This window comes from Lissotriton vulgaris, chromosome 1_1 (genome assembly GCF_964263255.1).
Source record: "Lissotriton vulgaris chromosome 1_1, aLisVul1.2, whole genome shotgun sequence".
Classification (NCBI taxonomy): Eukaryota; Metazoa; Chordata; class Amphibia; order Caudata; family Salamandridae; genus Lissotriton; species Lissotriton vulgaris.
In genome coordinates, this window is record NC_141685.1 from 778,969,735 (window position 1) to 778,990,500 (window position 20,766).

Consider the following 20,766-nt stretch of genomic DNA (forward strand, 5'->3'; position numbering starts at 1 on the left):
TGTCTAGTTGCGTGAGTGCCATTTCGCGGTCATCTCGTGGACCGGAAGAGTTCCAAACCTAAAATTTATATACAACATCCTGTTCCTGGGGACCTGGATTATGTCCAAAAAGGGCTCAAGACATCTATTTTGTTTGTGTGAATAAAATTCGGCATTTCGGCGGAAGGACCGGGCTGAGGTGCGGCCTCCTGGCAGTGCTGACAAGTAGTGGAGAGGCCCCATCGGAGGCGGTGATTCCCAGAACCCGCAGCAGAGAGGACCTTGGCCGTCGGACCCGGCTCAGTCAGCCCCTATCGAGTGGCTCATTCTTGCGCTCCCGCCACCTGTGGTTGCCAGTTCCGCTGGCCTGGTTTGAGTGGCCCGCATTTGCCTTTGGAGCCTTCACCCTTATGCCCCATTTCTGCTTCCTGGAGTATCAGGCTTTCTACCCGCAGTCCGCTCTTGCCTAGCAGCGCGGGGAGAAGGTAGGCAGTGAAACCTATCGGGACCTGGCTCAGTGATAACGCCGGCCTGCCTGTGTACACATCGACCCCAACCGGGAGATGAAGGCGGCGGCCAGGAATAGGAAAGATAAGCCCCTGAAAGTCACTCCTTTGAAACTAACAGGTCAGTCCACCCAGCAGGCTGCTGATAAGTCTCCGTGCCCTGAGAATGACGATGCACCAGCCACCAAGGCCTTCATGGTGGAGTTGTTTTCGGCCATCAAAGAAGACATCTCAGAGCTACGCTCTCAGTTGGCCTCTGATCTACGGGAAGTGTGGCGCGACGTGGATGCCGTAGGGAGCGGGTGGCGATGCTTGACGAGCATGACTTGGGGATGGGGGACGACGTACATCAGCTCCAGCAGGATGTGATTCGGCTGACTGAGCAGGATTTGGACCTCCAGGCACAGGCTGAGGAATTGGAGAACAGATCTTGCCGAAATAACATCCGGATTCAGGCTATTCCTTGGAAAGGTGAGGTGGCGGATCTTCGAGAATACGTGGGAGCCCTTTTTCATCAGATTTTGGATGAGGAGGACCTACAGGATATCCAACTGGACAGGGTTCACCGGGTGGGCCTGCTAATGGGGGCCCAAGGCTCCCCCTCCTGAAATCTTGGTGTGTGTGCACGATTTTCAGATCAAGGAGCGGATTCTGCGGAAAGCCCGAGACCTCAACCCCCTCCAATTCCACGAGCGCCACCCGACACTTTTTCAGGATCTTGCGGCCTCCACACTGGTCAAAAGAAGGGAGTTCAAGCCTATCACTAACTATCTGAGGGAGCAAGGTATCCCCTACTCGTGGGAGCACCCGTTCAGGCTAATTTTCAAGCTTAATGGGAAGCTGATCCAGGTTCGCTCCCTGACATCGGCTCTCGACCTATTGGGCTTGGAGCGGACCGTTCTCTCACCGGGAGAAGCCAAGTCTCCCACCAGACAACGCAGGCGATCGATGCAATGGCAACGAGTTGGCAAACCGGCACCTGCCAAAAAAACCTGACCTATCAACAAGTCGGCTTGAGAGAGGAGCAGCGGTCGCTTCCGTGGCCCTGGTGACGGATGCGGCTGCGAGCACCTGAGGAGAGGGACCTAAACGTGGCACTGAATGGGCCAGTAGCTGGCGCCGGAGGAGGCTGTCTACTGGTAGCTGGCTGTTGCTATCTTTATGTCCTTGAAGGGAGAAGAGTCCTGCATCAGGAGTTGGTTAATTGGACTGTTGATGCCATGTTCCCCAGCTCTCGGGGCCTGTCTGACAGACTGTTGTTTGCTTCTCTTTTCTCTAACTGTAAATTTTTGTCTTGTTGGGGCTTGTGTGTTTGGGGGTGGGGGGTGGGAGTTGAGGGGCGTGGGGGTGCTTTGGGGACTCCGCATTAGCTGCGGGGGGGACTGGGCAGGGATCCGGGGGGTGGTTGGGGCAGGGTGGTCCTTTAGAGGTTTCAGCATGGGAGGGTGCACAGCAGGTCTACCCCGCTTATGGTTATGCAGAGTAAGGAGCTGAAGATAGTGAGCCTCAATGTCTGAGGCCTCAATAGTCCAATAAAGCGAGCGGCTATTTTATCCCTGCTAGAGAGTTCGGAGGGTCATGTGTGCCTGCTGCAGGGGACCCATCTCCTCTTGAAAGATGCATGGCGCATGACAGATAGGCGCTTCCCGCTACAGCTTTGGACTTCGGGGCCTACTAAAAAGAACGGGGTGGCAATTCTCTTTAGTGCACGTGCACAGTGCAAACTTATTTCCCACGTTGTGATAAAAAGCAGCCCCCTTTGATACCCCCGAAGCTGCTTGGCTTATCACCTTTAATTCACTTTCGATTACATTAAAATAACGAGGCAGGCGCTGGACCTGGAAGGCAAGAAAGAGGTTTATTTACTCAGAGGAGAGCACGTCTACAGCAGACACCGGGATGTTTGTCAAGGAGGTGTTCTAACTTCAACTCTTCAACAGGCTACTTTTATACAGTGTTTCGACAATACAATCTTTATGAACGGTGTCACGCAAGCTTGGTATCCCGCCCCGGACAAGATGCCATACATTTCGGACAATGATGTTTATCAGGCAGCTGGCCTTTGCCTCAGGGTCGGGAACATATGAGGCTGGTCAGGGTTTAACGTCTTTTATTGTTGATAGGAAAACAAGTTCCATTGTCCATCGGGAGGTGCATTCTTTGGGGTGCAATAAACCAGGTTTAGCGCAAGACCTTTTGGTATCTACAATCTTTGGTTACATGCACAGGGATGGGGAGGAACAAGGAATGGAGAGGTTTGCGGCGGCAATAGAATGTCGTTCTTAAGCTAACATCAAACGTAGGCATGTCTGCTCAATTATGGCCCTTAGCACACATACCAAGTCGGTCAGAAGGTTATACAGATACTTGTGGGAGTGCAGGTGAAACAGGGGTGAACAACAGAACACAAAATGGTTGCGGTCGATCAAAATGGCTGCGGCCTTTGTGAGCGTAGAAAAGGACCATCGGGCAAGAAGGCGCAGGTAATGTTCACGATTATCGGCCCTGGTTTCACAGTCCGCCCTTTGAACATGACTAGCCAGCTTGTCAGTTGATTTCGATCCCCATAATGTCCTGTATCTCTTGTTCATATAGTACTCCCATTTTTGTCAGCTGAGTGCCCATAGTTTTAGGGCGCAAGGTGCTTATAAAAAGGGAACACAGAGGTGGTATACAGTGTACACATAAACAACAACCACATATTACCAGTACTGGGATCAAGAGGATCATTAATAACTTCCAACCCCACTCCCTTAAGATGCCCCAAAGCCAATTTCCAAGTGTCCAAGTCTCTGTTCCTTGATGGATTTCTGAGGACAGTCTGTGGAGATGTTCAATAGCTTCAAAAACAGAAGGTGATGTGTCAGGGACGTATGTGCAACAGCTGGCACCGATGATGCGACATGCTCCTCCACGGTCCGCTAGTACCACGTCTAGAACCATACGATTTTGTAGAGCCACCAAACCGACTGCCTGAAGCTCGGCAGTATTGTTGACGAGGATGCCAGCTGTGATGTTTAGGGCAGTTTCAACTGCCTGAGTTAGGGCCTGATGGCTCGGCTGTTTGCCATTGGTCCCCATAGCAGAACGAGCCCTTTCGCTGCGTCTTGGAATTGTGATGCAGCAGAGTCTGCTTGATCAGTGTCTTTGGAACGCCTTTCTTGATGATGCTCTGCAGGGGCGGTGTAGGCTGGTGGTAGGACACAGGCGATGTAGCACGTGCCTCCCCAGCCCTGTGGGAGCCAGGTGTAGGCCTTGGTTCCGCAGACAAAGTGCATGTTGGGTGAGGCCACAAATGCTGGAGGGTCGGCAGTGTTCAGAGTCCTTGTGATATTGCACGTGCTGTGTCCCACATTTTTAGTACCATGGCCTTTGATTCAAAGGCCCGAGACATTCATCACAGACAGGGTCACGGTCAGCGTTGCAGCAGTTCTTTTCTTGAGGTAGGAAAAGGTGGTTCTGACAGGATTGTTGAAAACTTGGATTTCCACTTGCTATTTGGAAGGGACATGTATTGGGAATGTCGCACTGGTGGAGTAAGGACAGAAAGGAGCTGTTGTTCTTCCTGTTTTGTTCAGCCAGAACTTGGTGTAGAAACGAGCAAGTGTTTCTCCGAAGTGACATTGTCTCTGTAACTTTCTTGGAGGAGCATCATCCAGGTAAGGCAAGACCCAAGAGCGGAGAAGGGTGAAGGGATGAATGGGATATATCGTTCAGTGGCATGTGGTAGCAGTCCACACAGACCCAACAGTTGGTGGCATTAGTAGCAAGACTGTGCTGGTGCAACAGTTGTACAAAGGAGTTGTTCCAAAATTATTTGTGCCGCTCTCGGAGGTGAGGCGACAGTGATACCAGATAATGTTCTTTCTGGGTGGTAGGTTGCAAGGTGGGAAACATTGTTCTGTATGCAGGAGCATTCTCTTCAATGATCCAGACTGTGATCATTAGCAGGAAAAGGATGATGGTGTGGCACACCTGGATTTTTTAGAACAAGTTCCAAACAGGTAATCCTCAAATAAAGAGTTTAGACATTTCTGGGCACCTCAGGATTGGTCCCTTAGCAGGAGACAGGTTCGAAATGCTGCCGCAAGTGCAATTGTCTTTGTGCCGTGCAAGTTGACAATCTTGGAGGCTTTGCGATTGTTCTTCCGGTGTTCGATATCTTCCATCATCTTCAAAGGGCTCAGTGACTTTGCCTAGCGTTTTACCCTGGTAGCGTTGGCTGTGCTACCGATCTGGGGTTTTTGACTCAGTGAGTGGCCTGGTTTGTTGGAGCACCCTCCTTTCGTTGATCTTAGGTTGTACCCCATCTTGGACGGCACCGTGGGGTCAGGAACTTCTGTGAGTTGCAGTGTGTCTTCTTGTGGATAGCAACTCAGAGCTGGCGGGTCTTTCGATAGAACTTCCTCGAGCACCTCCACATCTTCGCAGGTTGCCAGTGTCAGAGGGATTTTCTTGCAGTGGTGGGCATGCAGCCAATTTCTCTTCCCTTCCACTCGAAGGGCAGTTCGGGTGGTGATGAAGACTTGCCAGGGGCCCGTCCACCCCGGCTCCAGACTCTTAGTCCTCTGGAAGTTCTTCACGAGGACATGGTCTCCGGCCTTTATCTCATGTCCTGGGCCCCTGTTTACATCTGGCAAGGCTTGCTGCACCTGTTGGTGGATAAGTGTTAGCTTGTTCTTCAGTTTATATAAATAGTCGGACATTAGTATATCCGGGACATCATTAATGGAGGTTGGTTTTGGAGCTGCCCAAATGCTCATAGGCCTGCCGAAGACTACTTCATAAGGAGTTAGTCTGTGCTTGGTTGGGGTGGAGCGCATTGATAGCAATGCCAATGAGAGGGCGTCGGGCCATTTTAACCCGGTTGTGGCAACTATTTTGGCCAGTTTTGGCTTCAAGGTTGCATTGTGTCTTTCTACCAGGCCCGCTGTTTGGGGGTGGAAGACGGCATGAAACTTCTGTTTTACCCCCAACCCTCTCAGGATGTTCTATATCACCTCGGCTATGAAGTGGGGGCCGTTATCACTCCATAAAATTCTGTAAAGGCCATAGCGAGGGAAGAATTCTTTGAGCAATACCTTTGCAGTGGCTAAGGCGGTATTGTCGCGGGTGGGGTATGCCTCTACCCATTTTCTAAAAGCGCACACAACCACTAGGACATATTTCAGACCATGGCACCTTTCTAGTTGGATGTAATCCATTTGTAGGACTTCAAAGGGGTGGTCAGGGACTCCAAACCCTCCCCGTGGTACTACGGTCCCCTTCCCCGGGTTGTGTTGTAGGCAGACTATACATTGTTGTACTAGGCCTTTGGCAGATTCAGCTATCTTGGCATTATGCCATACTCTGGTGATCAGTTCAATCATGGGGGAGGAGCCTATGTGTGCGGGTAAATGTGCCATGGTCAATATAGGGATTAAGTAGGCATTGGGCAAGTCATTTATTCCCATCTGTGGTTCTCCAGCAATCTTCCTCGTCCTTCAGTCCCACCCTTTCCCACTCAGTCAGTTCGTCCTGCGTGCCTGTCGTCTGTATGTCTCTTACAGTGGTTCTAGCATTCGTCCACTGTTCGGCTTGTGACCTGGTCACATACATCTGTGTCGTAGTCCTGTTTTCTGCCGTGGTTCGGGCAGTAACGTCAGCTAGTGCATTTCCCTGCCCAATAAGATCAGTCACTTTATTATGCGCTTGGCATTTTATCACCGCTAGCTTCTTGGGCAGGAGGATTACTTCTGTCAATGCAGAGACTAAGTCTCCATGTAGGATGGGTGTACCATGTGAAGTCAGGAACCCTCTCTCCTTCCATAAGATCCCAAAGTGGTGTACTACCCCAAAGGCATACTGACTGTCAGTGTATATATTGACTGTCGTACCTGCTGCTAAAATACAAGCTTGTATGAGGACAATGAGTTCCGCTGCCTGGGCAGAGCGTTGAGTAATACGGGCTGTCTCTAGAATGGTTCGAGCTGTGGTGACAGCGTGTGCGGCTGAGGTGGTGCCGTCAGGGAGTTTGATGCAGGAACCGTCCACCCACAGTTCTCCATCTGGTTCTAAAAAGGCATTATCTCTAAGGTCAACTCTACTCTTTGTCTGTTCATCTGTCAGTGTCACACAGTCGTGTAGTGGAGTCACACCAGGATCGTTCTCGGGTCGTGGTAACAATGTGGCCGGATTGAGGGTGATCCACTGTTTCAGGGTAATGTGTGGCGCTAGCAAGGTCAGCTCATATCTTGACAGTCGGGCGCTAGTCAAATGTTGGGTCTTGGTTTGGTTCAAGAGTGTGTCAACCGCATGGGGTAGTAACACAGTGATTGGATTGGAGAGCACTATTCCTTCGCTTTGTCGTATTGATATTGCTGCGGCTGCTACAGCACGCAAACACGCTGGCAGAGCTCTGGCTACTGGGTCGAGGGTGGCAGAGAAATATGCGCAAGGGCGCTGTTTGTTATCAATTGATTGTGTTAGGACAGACAATGCACATCCCTTCTTCTCGTGTGTGTAGAGGGAGAATGGTTTGGAGTAATCTGGGGTTCCTAGGACAGGGGCCGAACAGAGTGCATCACATAGCTCTTTAAAGTCAGTTTGACATTAAGGGGTCCAGGGTAGAGGTGAGGGGATGTCTTTAGCTAGGAGGGAGAGAAGGGGTTTGATGATGAGGCTGAAGTTCGGCAACCACTGTCGGCAAAAGGAGGTGAGACCTATCAAGGAACTGACCTGCTTCTGACTTCTGGGGACAGGAGTGTCTAGGATTGTCTGTATTCTATCGGGTGTGAGTTTCCTCCCTTCTTTGGATAAGAGGTGGCCTAGATAGGTTACTTGTGATTTACAGAATTGTAATTTCTTTCGGGAGACCTTGTGACCATTCTTGGCAAGAAAATGGAGCAGTTTGATCGTGGCTCTGACAGCTAATGGTGTGGAGTCTGCTGCTAGAAGGATGTCATCTACAAATTGCATTAGTGTCACACCGTCTGGTAATTGTATAGCGTCCAACTGTCTTTTAAGCGCTTGGCTATAGATGCTCAGGCTCTCTGTGTACCCCTGGGGAGCTCTACAAAATCTATATGAGCGAGAATTTAGGGTAAATCCGAATAGATAGCGGCTGTCTTCGTGAATAGGTATGGAGAAAAGCGCATTTTTTAGGTCATTTATGGTAAAGGTGGTAGCAGATGAGGGAATTAAGGTCAGAAAGGTAGTGATGTCAGAAACTACTGGGTTCTGTGGTACTACAATTTTGTTTACTCCCCGCGGGTCAATGATGAAGCGGTAGGCTTTTCCATCTCCCTCTCCCTGTCTCTTTATTATCGGTAGTATGGGGCTGTTACAAACGTTGCTCACTACTTCCTCTACCACCCCTGCCTCCATCAAGGAGTGTATGATGTCCGTCAGTGCCTTCTCACCCTCTGGTGAGATTCTGTACTGTGGTACCTTTGGTAGGATTGCGTCTTGTCGTATTGTCACGTGTACTGGGTCAATCATCATTCGTCCTACGTCCGAATCAGCTCTAGCCCAAAAGTGTTATGGTGAAGTGTCCAGTAGGGATGTGTCAGTCTCAGAGATGAGATACATGTGCTGGGAAGGGCTATCTCCTTGGTGCTGCTGGTTGTCATATAGGATGACACGCACTCCATCTGGCGAGCACCTGATTGTCGCATAGAAGTGCTTCAGAAGGTCAAGACCCATAATGGCGTCTGGGGTGTTGGAGGAGAGGAGAAATGTTGTTTCAACGATATTGCTGTCAAGGTTGAAAGGAATTGGTTTGGACAGAGGGTTGGTGGTGGGCATACCATCAAATCCTATTGAGGTCACATGTGAGCCAGACAAGGGTGCCCTTGGAATCAGTCGTTTGGATAGTGCACTATATGCTGCTCCTGTGTCTACCAAAAATGGCGACTCAGTGCCCAGGACCGTTGCGGTAACATAAAGCTCAACTGGATCCCTCCCTTGCCCCTGGCTGTCCTGTGCAAAGTCATACACATTGTCGTAATCTGTCTGTTGGTACTAGTTCTGTCTAGGACGGTTAAAAGCGTTCACTCTCCCCGGCCTTTCTTCTCTTGCTTCACTTGCGTACCCTCTCCCATGTCCTCTTCCTCTCTGTTCACTTGACATTTCCCTTGCCCCTCTGCCCCTACCAGCTCCTGATAAGGCCGGGCATTGGGATTTCCAATGTCCATATTCCTTGCAAAATGCGCATTGATCCTGTCCTAAGTCCTGGCGTTGCACATATGGTATCAACGAGTCATTTCTAGGTGACTGTACTCTAGGGGCATTCTGTTGATATCTTCCCTTATATTGTTCCCTCCCGGTATTCAATCCTTGGAGTTGGGCTATCATTACTCTTTTCTCCAAGTCCTTCTTTTTCTTTTCTGTAGCCCTGTCATTCTTGTTTTTTTGATGTTCATAGTACTGGGTCATTTGGAGAATGGCCGCCGGTTTTGATGCTGCCCAACTACTTTCGCTAGTCTGTAATTTCTGGGATACCTCCGGTAGCAGTCCTTTCACGCAATTTTGCACGAATAAGTGATGTCCAGTTGCAGTGGACATGTCCTGTCCACTGTAATCAGAGAACACTGTTTCGAATCTCGAGAAATACTTGGAGACATCCTCTTGTGGTTTCTGGTGGCACGCGGCTACTATGGACAAGTCTATCTTTTTCTCCGGTATCAGTGTTTTTACCTTTTGCACTATTTTGTCAGGGAGGTCCAATATAGCTTTAACCGGTTTTTGGCCAGGATTCCGCTGTTTGTCTAATGTGCTGAGTTGTTCCCAGGTATGACCGAGCAATTGAGTGTGGTCTACCTTCCTAATCTGCTTCCACACATCAGCTGGTAAACATAACCCGAAGAACAAGTCAATGTCAGCAAGTGTCATTATTATGGACCCCAACGCGGTACCTAGTTCTTTGTAAAAGGCGGTAGTATTCTTTCGTAAATCCGGCAAAGATTTATGGAAAGTCAGGATGTCCTGTCTGTCCCATGGCTGATACACCCAATTGTAGACCACCCTCTCTTTAGCGTCCTGATGATTTATGTCGTCATTAGTCCTTTGTCCCCTAGGAGGAACCCAATATGGGCGGCTTCCTTTATCGGCATCATGTTATCTAGCTTCTCTACTGGGGGTTTTACTAGCTTCGATCTCCGGTCTGTATCTATCCGCCCTTGTTCTATAAGGTGGCGGAATACTTCTAACGTGGACTTAAAGAGTTCTGCCACATCGTTGTTGTTTTCGTCTCCGATGTTAACTTTTCTGTAAAGAGCCATTAGTCTCCCGGGCCCTACATCCTGATATTTCTCTTCATAGGCAGTAAGTGCTAAGTAACAGAAGGGCACAATGAAGAATTGTTTGTGGTTCTCGACATATGAATTGCATATGTCAGTCACATACTCTTCCGTTTCTCTTCTTTCCACAAGGGTTTTGAGTATCTTGTCAATGTTTGCCCGCTCGTGCGTACTTAGTCGTGGGACCCTGGGTGACTCTTTTTCTATTGACCCTATTTCTACCAATGCGTTTGTTGATGAGGCAATTGGTGCAAGTGGCTCGACTGGAGCGGAAACGGTTGTGACGTCTATGTTGGTACCTTGCTGTTCTTGGCGTTGTACTACGGGATGAGTAGGGGCATAAGGAGGTGGCATGTAGATGATTGGGGGACATAACAAGAGGTAATCATTTATTCTCTGTTTAGCCGGTAACTCGGGGTAAAGAGTTGAAGGCATTCTAACAGGGTACTGGCCTGATATTTTCGATTCTTGTTCAATTTTATTGTTTTCCCTTTCTTTTATTTCACCTTCTAACCTTTTACAGGTCTGGTAAGCAGGCTTTTGCATTTCTTTATCCTGCCAGGCTTCGTCTCTTTTCTTTCGCTGAGTTGCTTCTTTTCGCCAGAAGCCAAAGCTGTCAAGCATGGCTGGCGTAGCTTTCTTTCTGTGGAGCGCTAATTCTAATATTTCTATTTTAGCGAGATCAAAAGATCCCGTCAGTGGCCACTGATTTACCCGGTCCTTTCTAGTGTATTTGTGCCACAGTTTGCTATAAGCAACGATGGCTTCTCCATATTTAACATAAATGTCTTTGTTAGGGGTGCCCTCCGGCAGTGCTGTATGACTGACCTCTAACAAACGGTCCGGTCCAAAACAATCAAACAATTTCGAGAAGACAGGCATGACGTACAAACGGTCAATATGAATATCTCAATCAGACCCCGCAGGATTTTGCGATTTTGCGGTTTGCCGCGAAATCGGCACCTTTGTAAAAATGCCGTAATTTTTAGCAAAGTGCCCCCGAAATCGGCACTTTTACTGTTGATAGGAAAACAAGTTCCATTGTCCATCGGTAGGTGCATTCTTTGGGGTGCAATAAACCAGGTTTAGTGTGGGACCTTTTGGTATCTACAGTTTTTGGTTACATGCACAGGGATGGGGAGGAACAAGAAATGGAGAGGTTTGCGGCGGCAATAGAATGTTGTTCTTAAGCTAACATCAAACATGGGCATGTCCGCTCGATTATGGCTCTTAGCACACATACCAAGTCGGTCAGAAGGTTATACAGATACTTGTGGAAGTGCAGGTGAAACAGGGGTGAACAACAGAACACAAAATGGTTGCGGTCGATCAAAATGGCTGTGGCCTATGTGAGCGTAGAAAAGGACCATCGGACAAGATGGCGCAGGTAATGTTCACGATTATCGGCCCAGGTTTCACAGTTGTAGATATTAAAGGAAGATTTTTGGCTGTGAGAGTGCAGTGGGGAGACACGCAGTTCACTGTGGGGTCCATCTATGCGCCAAACACTAATCAGGAGTCTTTCTTGCAGTCGGCGCTATTGCAGGTTCTAGCTTCCCCGGATGCCCAGATCCTGGTGGGTGGTGATTTGAACATTGTGATGGAGGCAGAGGCTGATAGGTCGGAGCAGCGGGTGTACCAGATGGGGGCTTTATCACAGGGAGGGAAACAGTGGTTGTTGGAGGGAGGATTGCATGATGTGTGGCGCGTTCAGCACCCCCAGCAGCACAATTATACCTACTATTCGGCAGCCCATAAGACCTACGTGCACTTAGACCACTTTCTGGCCAAGACCTCCCTTTTGCCTCACTTGTCAGCGGTGGACATTACGCCGCGGTCCCTGTCAGACCATGCGCTTATCTCAGTAATCCTCACTTCTAGTGGTGCTAGGCCGCCCGCGGCGGGATGGCGCCTTCGTCACTCCCTACTCCACTCCGAGTCGGTAGTGACGAAGATTCGAGAGACAATAGTTCATTACCTGACCGAGAACGAGGTGGAGGACACACCCCTGGTGGCAGTCTGGGAGGCCCAGAAATTAGTTGCGCGGGGCGAATTTATAGCGCTTGCAGCGACGTACTCCCGCTTGCACAAGGAGAAAAGAGCAGCGTTAGAGGGGGAAATAAGTGGCCTAGAGGCGATTCATAAGAGGACTGGGGCGCCAAGGATTTGGTGGGAGTTGGAGACGAAGAGGCGTATGTTGAAGCATTTAGATACGGATAGAGCTATGCATGCCTTACTGTGCCTGCGGCACAAGTTCTATCCCTGTGGAGATAAAGCGGGCGGATGTTGGATCACAGGCTGCGGGCGCGTTCCCAGCTGACCACTATTCACGCCTTTCGGGATCGGTGTGCGGAGGAGTATACCATGGACTCTGCCATTGTAGACACCTTTCAGCAGTTCTATCAGGCCCTGTATCACGAAGAGGGAGTGACATCTACCGGAATAGCAGACTACCTGGAGTCATGTAACGTTATGCCCCTCCTACGGGGGTCATCGGAGGCCCTGGACATGCCAATCCGCATCGAGGAAGTCATCTCGGCCACTGCAAAACTGAAGGTGGCAAAATCACCAGGGCCAGATGGCTTTTCTGCAATCTTTTACAAAACCTTCTGCAGGGAACTGGCTCTGCTTCTGATCCGCCTCTTTAATTTTTTTCTGGACACAGGGGACATGGCAGAGGCGGCCATCACTGTCATTCTCAAACCTGGGAAGAATCCCTAAGAGTGAGGATCATATAGGCAGATCTCGCTGCTCAATTTTGATGCCAAGCTGTTTGCGGGGGTGCTAGCAGCTAGGCTTAGCCCCTTGATGGACGGAATGATCGAGCCCGATCAAGCGGGATTCATTCCTACACGGCGGGGAGGAGACAACACTAAAAGATTGCTCCATCTCATGGACTTAGTCCATAGCTCTTGGACACAGGCTTTCCTGCTCTCGGTTATACACCGGTTTGGTGTATAATGCGGTTTCAAAACCATGTGGTGTTTTGGTGATTCTGACATCTAGAAAGTCAATGACTTCCTCGCTTATCTTGTGGGTGAATTGAATTCTGGCATCCACTTGATTCAATGAGTTTATTAGTTGTTCAAGAGTTTCCTGTGTGTCATCCCAAATTAAAAAAACATCATCAATGAATCGACTGTACATTTTCACATGTGACCATTCTCTCAGTGACATCAGATTGTTTGCTTCATATTGAGCCATAAAGGTATTCGCGTAGGCAGGGGACCCTGCAAAGCCCATGGATGTCCCGTTCATTTTCCGCGGTATGAGTGGAGTTCTAAGAGGTTTTGTTTATTGTTACAGAGAGCACAGAGAAAGCAGATCAGGTATGTCCTCTAAAGCAGTATAGGCACATAAAGCCAATCACCAAGGTTTTGTATATAGATGCAAACGGACGTTTATTTTTTGTCATTTATGCAGTATATTATTGACTGAGACGAACACACAGGTACATCTACAGTAGTAGACAACAGGTACGACATTTACATAATTAAGTAAATACCCCCATGCACAACCCAATAAGAGATACTTATATAAAACATATGAACCCAATGCCGAAATGCATTGGGCTCTTTTGTAAATGTATGAAAAATGTATGAAAAAATATATGTTATGCCAAAATAAGCAAACATGAAATAATGTTTTATGTATAACTGAGAATGTAAAATTTGTTATGAACACTGAAAATAACAAGATGAAAATGGTTAAAAACAAGATTCAATAACTAAAAATAAAAGATAAAGAAAACATACAGTATAAAGAGTGGTCATAAATATGTCAAAATATTGAGGTGCGGAGCACCAGGTGAACAGTGCACGATTAGGTGGGCACCAAACACCCATCATAACCATGCTATGATTCTGAGCCACCCTAGGAGACAACGCATGCCTGCGCAGGTCTGATGGTAAACGGAGCTGGGACGTCCGCTGTCGAAAAAAGAGTGGGAACATGTGTTTTACCGCGCAAGGCACACGACCTCTAATACTGCAGGAGCCAAATCAGCATACAAGGTGGCGGCCTATTGGTACTACACCCGGGCGCGCATTAGAGCATGGGATGCCACCAAATCAGGTCTCTGCTGGAGGGGGTGTGGGCTAACAGGGATGTTGGCGCACTTGTTATGGCACTGCCCAAAGTTGGGGAGGTCATGGCCCCCGATCTTGGACGAGCTGGATGAGGCATTTCAGATTACATTCCCCGGGCTTCCGGAACATACTCTACTGGGGCTTCCCCATCCTAAGTTCTTCCCTCTGCGCTCGCTGAAAGGTAGACAGATTGCGCTGGTGCTGTTAGCTGCGAGGCAGGCACTCCTGGCGAATTGGGCTTCCCCGTTGGTACCTGATCCCCGGGACTGGTTCCAAAGGCTTTAGCATATTTTAGCGATGGAAAGGCTCTCGCTGGGGATGGATGGGAAAGGCTTGGAGTATGCTAAATTGTGGGGCCCGTTCTTGCATCTCCTGTCCAAAGACCTACGAGAAGTAACTTGCCCAAAATACCTACAGATTCTACAACTCAGTCCCTTGGAATCTGACAGGGCTAACCCAGTGGTTTGAACCCTCCCTTGGAGAATTGCTGGATTTTTTATAGCACTTGTATAGTTAGAAGCTGATGCAGGGTGGGTGGGACTGGGAGGGGGGGTCGGTGTAGGGGGCAGGTAAGAGGTGGGGGAGGGTGTTTACTTTTCTCTCTCTTCATTTTCTGAAAAGACGGTGGTCATAGCACAGGCGGGGCTGCCACGTTGGTTCAAACCATTTTGCGGGGTCGTCCTCCGGGAAGTAGGCCCAGAAGCCGTGTCGTTGCACTGTGTTTAGGCCCTGATGGCAAGTTGATGTAGGCAGCTGGGCTGTGTACCATATTTTCTTTCCGCATAATAAAAATGATTGACTCTAAAAATCTGCACACATATATGTTGCCATCTCTTTCCGCTTCATACATTAACTGCTGACAGCTTCACAACTACATAGCCTCATCATGCCTGATGATTCCTCAAATGCATTTTGTATGGAACTGCCCACAGCGGAGCATCTATCTGTTTCACTGTGTAAAGCTGTTTACAGGGAGAAATGCTGCAACAGCAAATCCTCACTAAGTGGTCTTTTCTAGCCACATAACAAGAGAGATACCCCAAATTGCACATTCAAAAATAAAAACAATTTCCCTTTTTAGGGGTGTGGCTTCGGTGCTGAAGTATGATGGCGGACTCTTAGGGGCAACCTTAGATGTGAAGCACACACTATTTAAATGAGGGTCTAAGGGCTAATTTAATGACTCTGTACTGGATACATGCCCCCAAGAACAGAACTAATTACAACAAAAGGTATCCAGGAGTCACAACCATGTTTTGCTCTCAGACTGACCACCACACGACAAACAAATTAAATTGTGAGTTGAAAACTACGCCTACGGGTATTTGCCGCACTTTACAAATAGCAATAAATAAATAAATACAACAGTTGTATGTGAACACCACTCAAACACTCATACATATAACATGCAATCAAGGTAGGAATTTTTCCCATCAGTTGTCGTTCTGTACCACCACTATTACATCATTTGGGTTCTCCTTACCCAGGAGTTAGTATAAAGACAGTCACACTAGTTGGAAAGTGGAGACTGTGTGAGTAAGGAGACTGATGTTAGTTTTTTACTGGGTGGTGTCAGTATGGTGTTGGTGTGGTATTTACAACTGAAAAAAAGCAGTGCAAGTGGGAGTAAGTGAAGTGAATAAAATTAGGTGGAACTGAGTAGAATAGATATTTTTAATGTTTTCTCTCAGACCCCTAAGTTTTAAAAACAAGTGAAAAGTGAAAGAAAGTAGATTTAACATAATATCTACTCAGCAAGCGGTCGACATGTTTCTGCATATAAATGGAGATCCTATGCATTTATCAGGACCTTGATGTTGCTACTGCTGTATATAACTATGTGAAGAAAGGAATTAAAGGAAAAATATCACCTGTTTGTCAGGTGTTGATTCTCCACCACAGTCTAAAATAGTCGTGTGAGCGAGGAAAGAAAAAGAGAAAAACAAACAAATTTGTCATAGAATGCACTCTTTAGTAGTGATATTCTTGTGATCATGTATACACAATTCAATTGACATGATATCACTCACCCAATTTCTGTGGGGATGGCGCCTCACCTCACCTGGCTGCAGCTCAGGTAAATAAGGAGCACCGCTCTGTTTAGCAAAATACAATCGTAAAAGCACTCAACCAACTCATATCAAGGCAAGATAAAGAGCATGTAGTATTCTTAGGGTTCAAAAAGATTAAATATTACAAAATCACAAATATATGTGTGTGACCTTGTGTATCAGAGGTTCGATTCATGTCCTAATTTTTGGGTTTAAAATACACGTTTGATAAATCAACAGACCCCCGAGTCCTTAACGATGTATAAAGCCAAAGGCTTATAGACCCTATGTTAGTTTCTGCTTCTTTTCAAGTTATCTCCTAACTCTCTTGTGATGTAATGACTAAAGGAAATCACTGTGTAAAGGTAGTATTTTATTTTATTTTACACAGGACTCGCTACGAGTGATCAGAATCATAACATGTACCGTCGCTGCCATTCACACGGAAATGCGCAGTGATCTTAATATGGGCGTTTCCAGGTATTAGAGAAACAGCCCTGGCATTTTGTGTTAAGGAGCCGTGCACTGTACAGAGCCTGTTAAAGTTACTCAAGTACGGAATGTCACTGGCGACCCTCCTCAGTTCGCAGTGGCTCCAAAACTAGCCGCTCGTGCAACCGGCAAGTGTAGCTAACAGGAAAGCCGAAAACCCTCCACTCGCTTACCTCTCCGTCGGTGTCTCCCAACGTCCCTCTGGGCTATTCTGGGGAGGCACCAAACCGAAGAGGAGGTGGTTATTTCAAAAGTGGCCTCGAGCGCGGGGGTTTCTGGGGACAGTAGTTTCACCCATTCGCGTTAACGGAGAAATTGTCGAGCATTCCAATTTTACCAGCCCGTCTTGGTTAGACTCATTTGTAATTTAACCATTTTAGACATATTCTTGCCGCATCATAAAGGAACCTATTTTTTGTTTTGAGTCCGGAATATTCAAAATAAATCAAGTTTACAAAATTCGTAAAGTTGGATGGGTGAATATCATAAACAGATAAAACGATAAAAACCCATTTGGATCCCCATATTTTGACTGAGTCCTGATGAGGATACGTTTGGTTCCATTGTAAGAACCAGGAATCTAAAAATCAATTGAGTAAGATTCAAAACAAAATCCCTTGTAGCCACTCTTACCTTGTTCTACTAATTACAGCATGAGGGCCAGTGACTTACACACATCTTCTAAACCAATGTCTTTGGGTACAAAACCAAAAAGAGCGAAGAATGACCTGCCCTCTCCTATCTTATCTTCCCAGAATCCTGTCTTAGATACTATTTTGGAGTAGGTACGTTGTCTTCAACCATTTATGTGCACAACCAATGAGAAGTTACAACACATTGAGGATCGTGGATTTTTATGGAGGGAAAGGTGTCTGAATTAGAACATCATGTGGGAGATCTTCAAGATATATCTACTAAAATACCTATGTTAGAGCAAAAAATACAAAAACTCAAAGTTTGGATGTGAAGGTGTGTGGATTATGAGTTTGTGTATATGATATCAGGAGGTTTTTCTTTTCTATTTTTGAGCTATGTGTATTTATAACTCTTTTGTGACATGTGTATATACTTGCTAAAAATCATGTCTTCTGAGAAAAAATATTTATAAAAAAGTACATTTGTGATAACATGTTTTATATTGAATAACAAAGAAAAAAATATATATAAAATGCGAATAAAATAAGAAATAAAATGAAAATATGTTGCTTATATTTCTGTCACTTGTTTTAAAGTAAAAGGATGTATATCACTCTTGGATAATTAGGGCCATTGCTGGAACAACCTTCCTACAGTATATTGTTTGTCTTCCCCTCTGTTCCGTGGCCACGACTTAACCTTTTTGAGGGGGTCCCATCTTACATGCTGCTCTAATGCAACTAATGCCCGTCAAAAAGAATTCTTGGCTCTTCGTCCCCAGATGATACACTTGAACTTTCAGTATGGCATTCTTCATTCATGCATCTGCAAGATCACTCATGGAGGTTACTCGCGTTCTTGCGACGATCCTGCTCAACTGCAACTTTTTCTACATAATATTTCATCTCACAACATGGATACTAACAATTGAAATATTTTATCAGTTTGCTGATGTCTTTACGCTAATACATACTTTTTGTTTCTATGACTCTTCTTTATCTTCTATTCTATTCTACCCTTCTTTTTTCCTTTCTTATCATTCTATATGTCTCTATTATTTAAGAGGCTCTTTACTGTTTTATTTCTTAGTTTCGTTCCTGTTGCCGTCCTTGTTCTCTGTGTTAATATGCTCCTTGCATACCTGTTAACCGTTTCAACTCAGATCTGGATTTTCTGCCTTGGTCTGTCTACCTTTTCTCTCATTCTTCTTTTCCCATTCTCTCTCCTTCTGTTCTGTATTTGACTTTATTTCTCTTTCTTTTCCACCTTGTTTCTTGTTCTCACATGATTGTGTTTCTAATTCGCTCTTCTAGCCAGTTTATCACTTTTGTCTTAAATCATGTTTCAGTTGTTGTTAAATGGTGTCTTTTGGCTCTTTTATTGTATTTGCAGCCCGTTGTATCTACTTCCATGTTCCCCTCCTCAACCCACAACATGTTTGATGTTGTTTTGGGGAATGTCCATGGTCTCGGTCACCCCATAAAGCGTCAAAAGTTACTATCTGATTTATCTAAATCTAATTCCCATGTAGGTTTTTTTTTACAGGAAACGCATTTTAATGATATTGAATCTCTCAAACTTAAATGTCGATGGGTCAACCAGGTTATTTTTTCCCCTGCTGCTAATCGTAAAGGTGGTGTTGCTATTTTATTTCATAAATCTCTTAATACTCAAATTATATCCACTGAATGTGATTTGAATGGACAATGGGTTTTGGTTGATGCTATTATATCCAAAAAAAGTGACTTTTTCAATATTTATGGCCCAGTTAAAGCTGATCCGGAATTTTGGCATAGTATCAAAGTGAAACTTTCTTCAATTTCCAATCCCAATATCATTGTTGCTGGTGACTTCAATGATTTATTAGATCCCTTTACTGATAGAAAATCTAAGTGTAAATTCAAACCTTATAATTCCCATAAAGCTTTTCAATCGGCCATTTCCTCTCGTTCATTCTCTGATGTGTGGAAAACTTGTAACCCTGATATATGTGAGTTTATATTTTTTTCTAATGTACATCATACTGTGCCTCGTATTGACTACGTTTTGGTTTCCAAATCTCTTCTTCTCACTATTCAATCATCCGAGATTGGTTCTATTTTAATTTCTGATCCTGCTCCTGTCCTATCTTTCTTTGATATGTCCTTCATTACACCCAAACAGGGCAGATGGTGCTTTAATAACACTTTATTATCAGACCAATCCTTCATCTCAGAAGCGACTTTGTTTATTAATGATTTTCAAATTAATTATTCTAAAGATACCTCTATCCCTGACAACTGGGATGCTTTTAAAGCTTCCTTCAGGGCCTTTACAATCACCTACTCTTCCAGAAAGAAAAAAGATGTAAATGCTACATTCCTCTCCACCCTCAACATATAAAAACTCTCGAACACTCCTACTTTACCTCCAAATCTTCCTCGAGTTTACAAGATTTGATTAAAGCTAAATCTACTTTGAACAAAATTGTCACGACTGATGCTTGTAATGTCCTCCTTAAAATCATGTCTAAATATCATGGTGGCCAAAATAAGGCTGGTAAAATGTTAGCCAACTATTTAAAAATTAAATAAGAGAAGAAAACTGTTCATCCCATTCGATGTGAACATAGTAATGAGATGCTGTCTTCAGATCCCAACTTTACTAATGCCTTTCAGTCTTATTACGAACAGTTATATACTGAGGATACAGATCCCTCCGAAGATAATATTGAATCTTTTTTTCGGGGACTCCCTAGCCCTCCTTCCATTCCTGACACTCTCTCCTCGCTAGAAAAAGATATTTCCCTTTTAGAAATTACTGATGCTCTAAAATCCCTAAAAAAAGCCAAAGCTCTTGGCCCGGATGGCTTCACTGTTGAGCTTCTCTTATTTTTTCCACCATTTTTGCCCCCAAATTACTTGAACTTTATACTTCATTTTTGTCTAAATCTAAGGCTAGTGGTTCCTTTTAAGAAGCCCTAATAATTATTATCCCCAAACCTGATAAAGACTCTACCTTATGTAAAAATGACTGACCAAGTTAATTAACTATGATTGTAAGGTCTTTGCAAAAATGTTAGCATCCCGTTTGAATGACATCATCCCCTTTCTAATTAAACCTGACCAATCAGGTATTATTAAGGGCAGACTTGCATCTGCCAATTCCAGAATGTTTTCTAATATTCTTGTCCTTGGGAAAAGTATCCTTCTTCCCTAGCAGCCTTGACACTTGATGCTGAGAAAGCATTTGATCGTATAAATTGGCAATTTATGTTCTCGACCCTTTGTTGGTTTGGTTTTGGTCATAAATTTCTTTTTTTAATCAAATGTTTATATAGTGACCCATGTGCCTGTGTGTATGTTAATGGGCATTTTCCCCCTGTTTAAAACTTCATAGAGGTACTAGACAAGGTTGTCCTTTATCTCCTATGCCTGGAGCCTTTCCTTGAGCGAATCAGATGCACCACTGGTATAACTGGAATTAAGGTAAACTCTCAAGAAGTGAACCTTTTTGCTTATGCAGATGATTGTTTAATTTATATGTCTAATCCCTCCATGTCCATCGACTAATTTTTGCAAGAGATTACTTATTTTTCCAAGATCTCTGGTTACAAATTAAATTTCTTTTAAACTGAAATCCTACCACTAAATTCCTCTTGTTACCATTATGGGGCCGATTCCGATACGGTCAATTTACCGTCCGTACGATTCGTATCCGGAGCCCTTTCCGTATGACTCGTACACACGCCGTACGA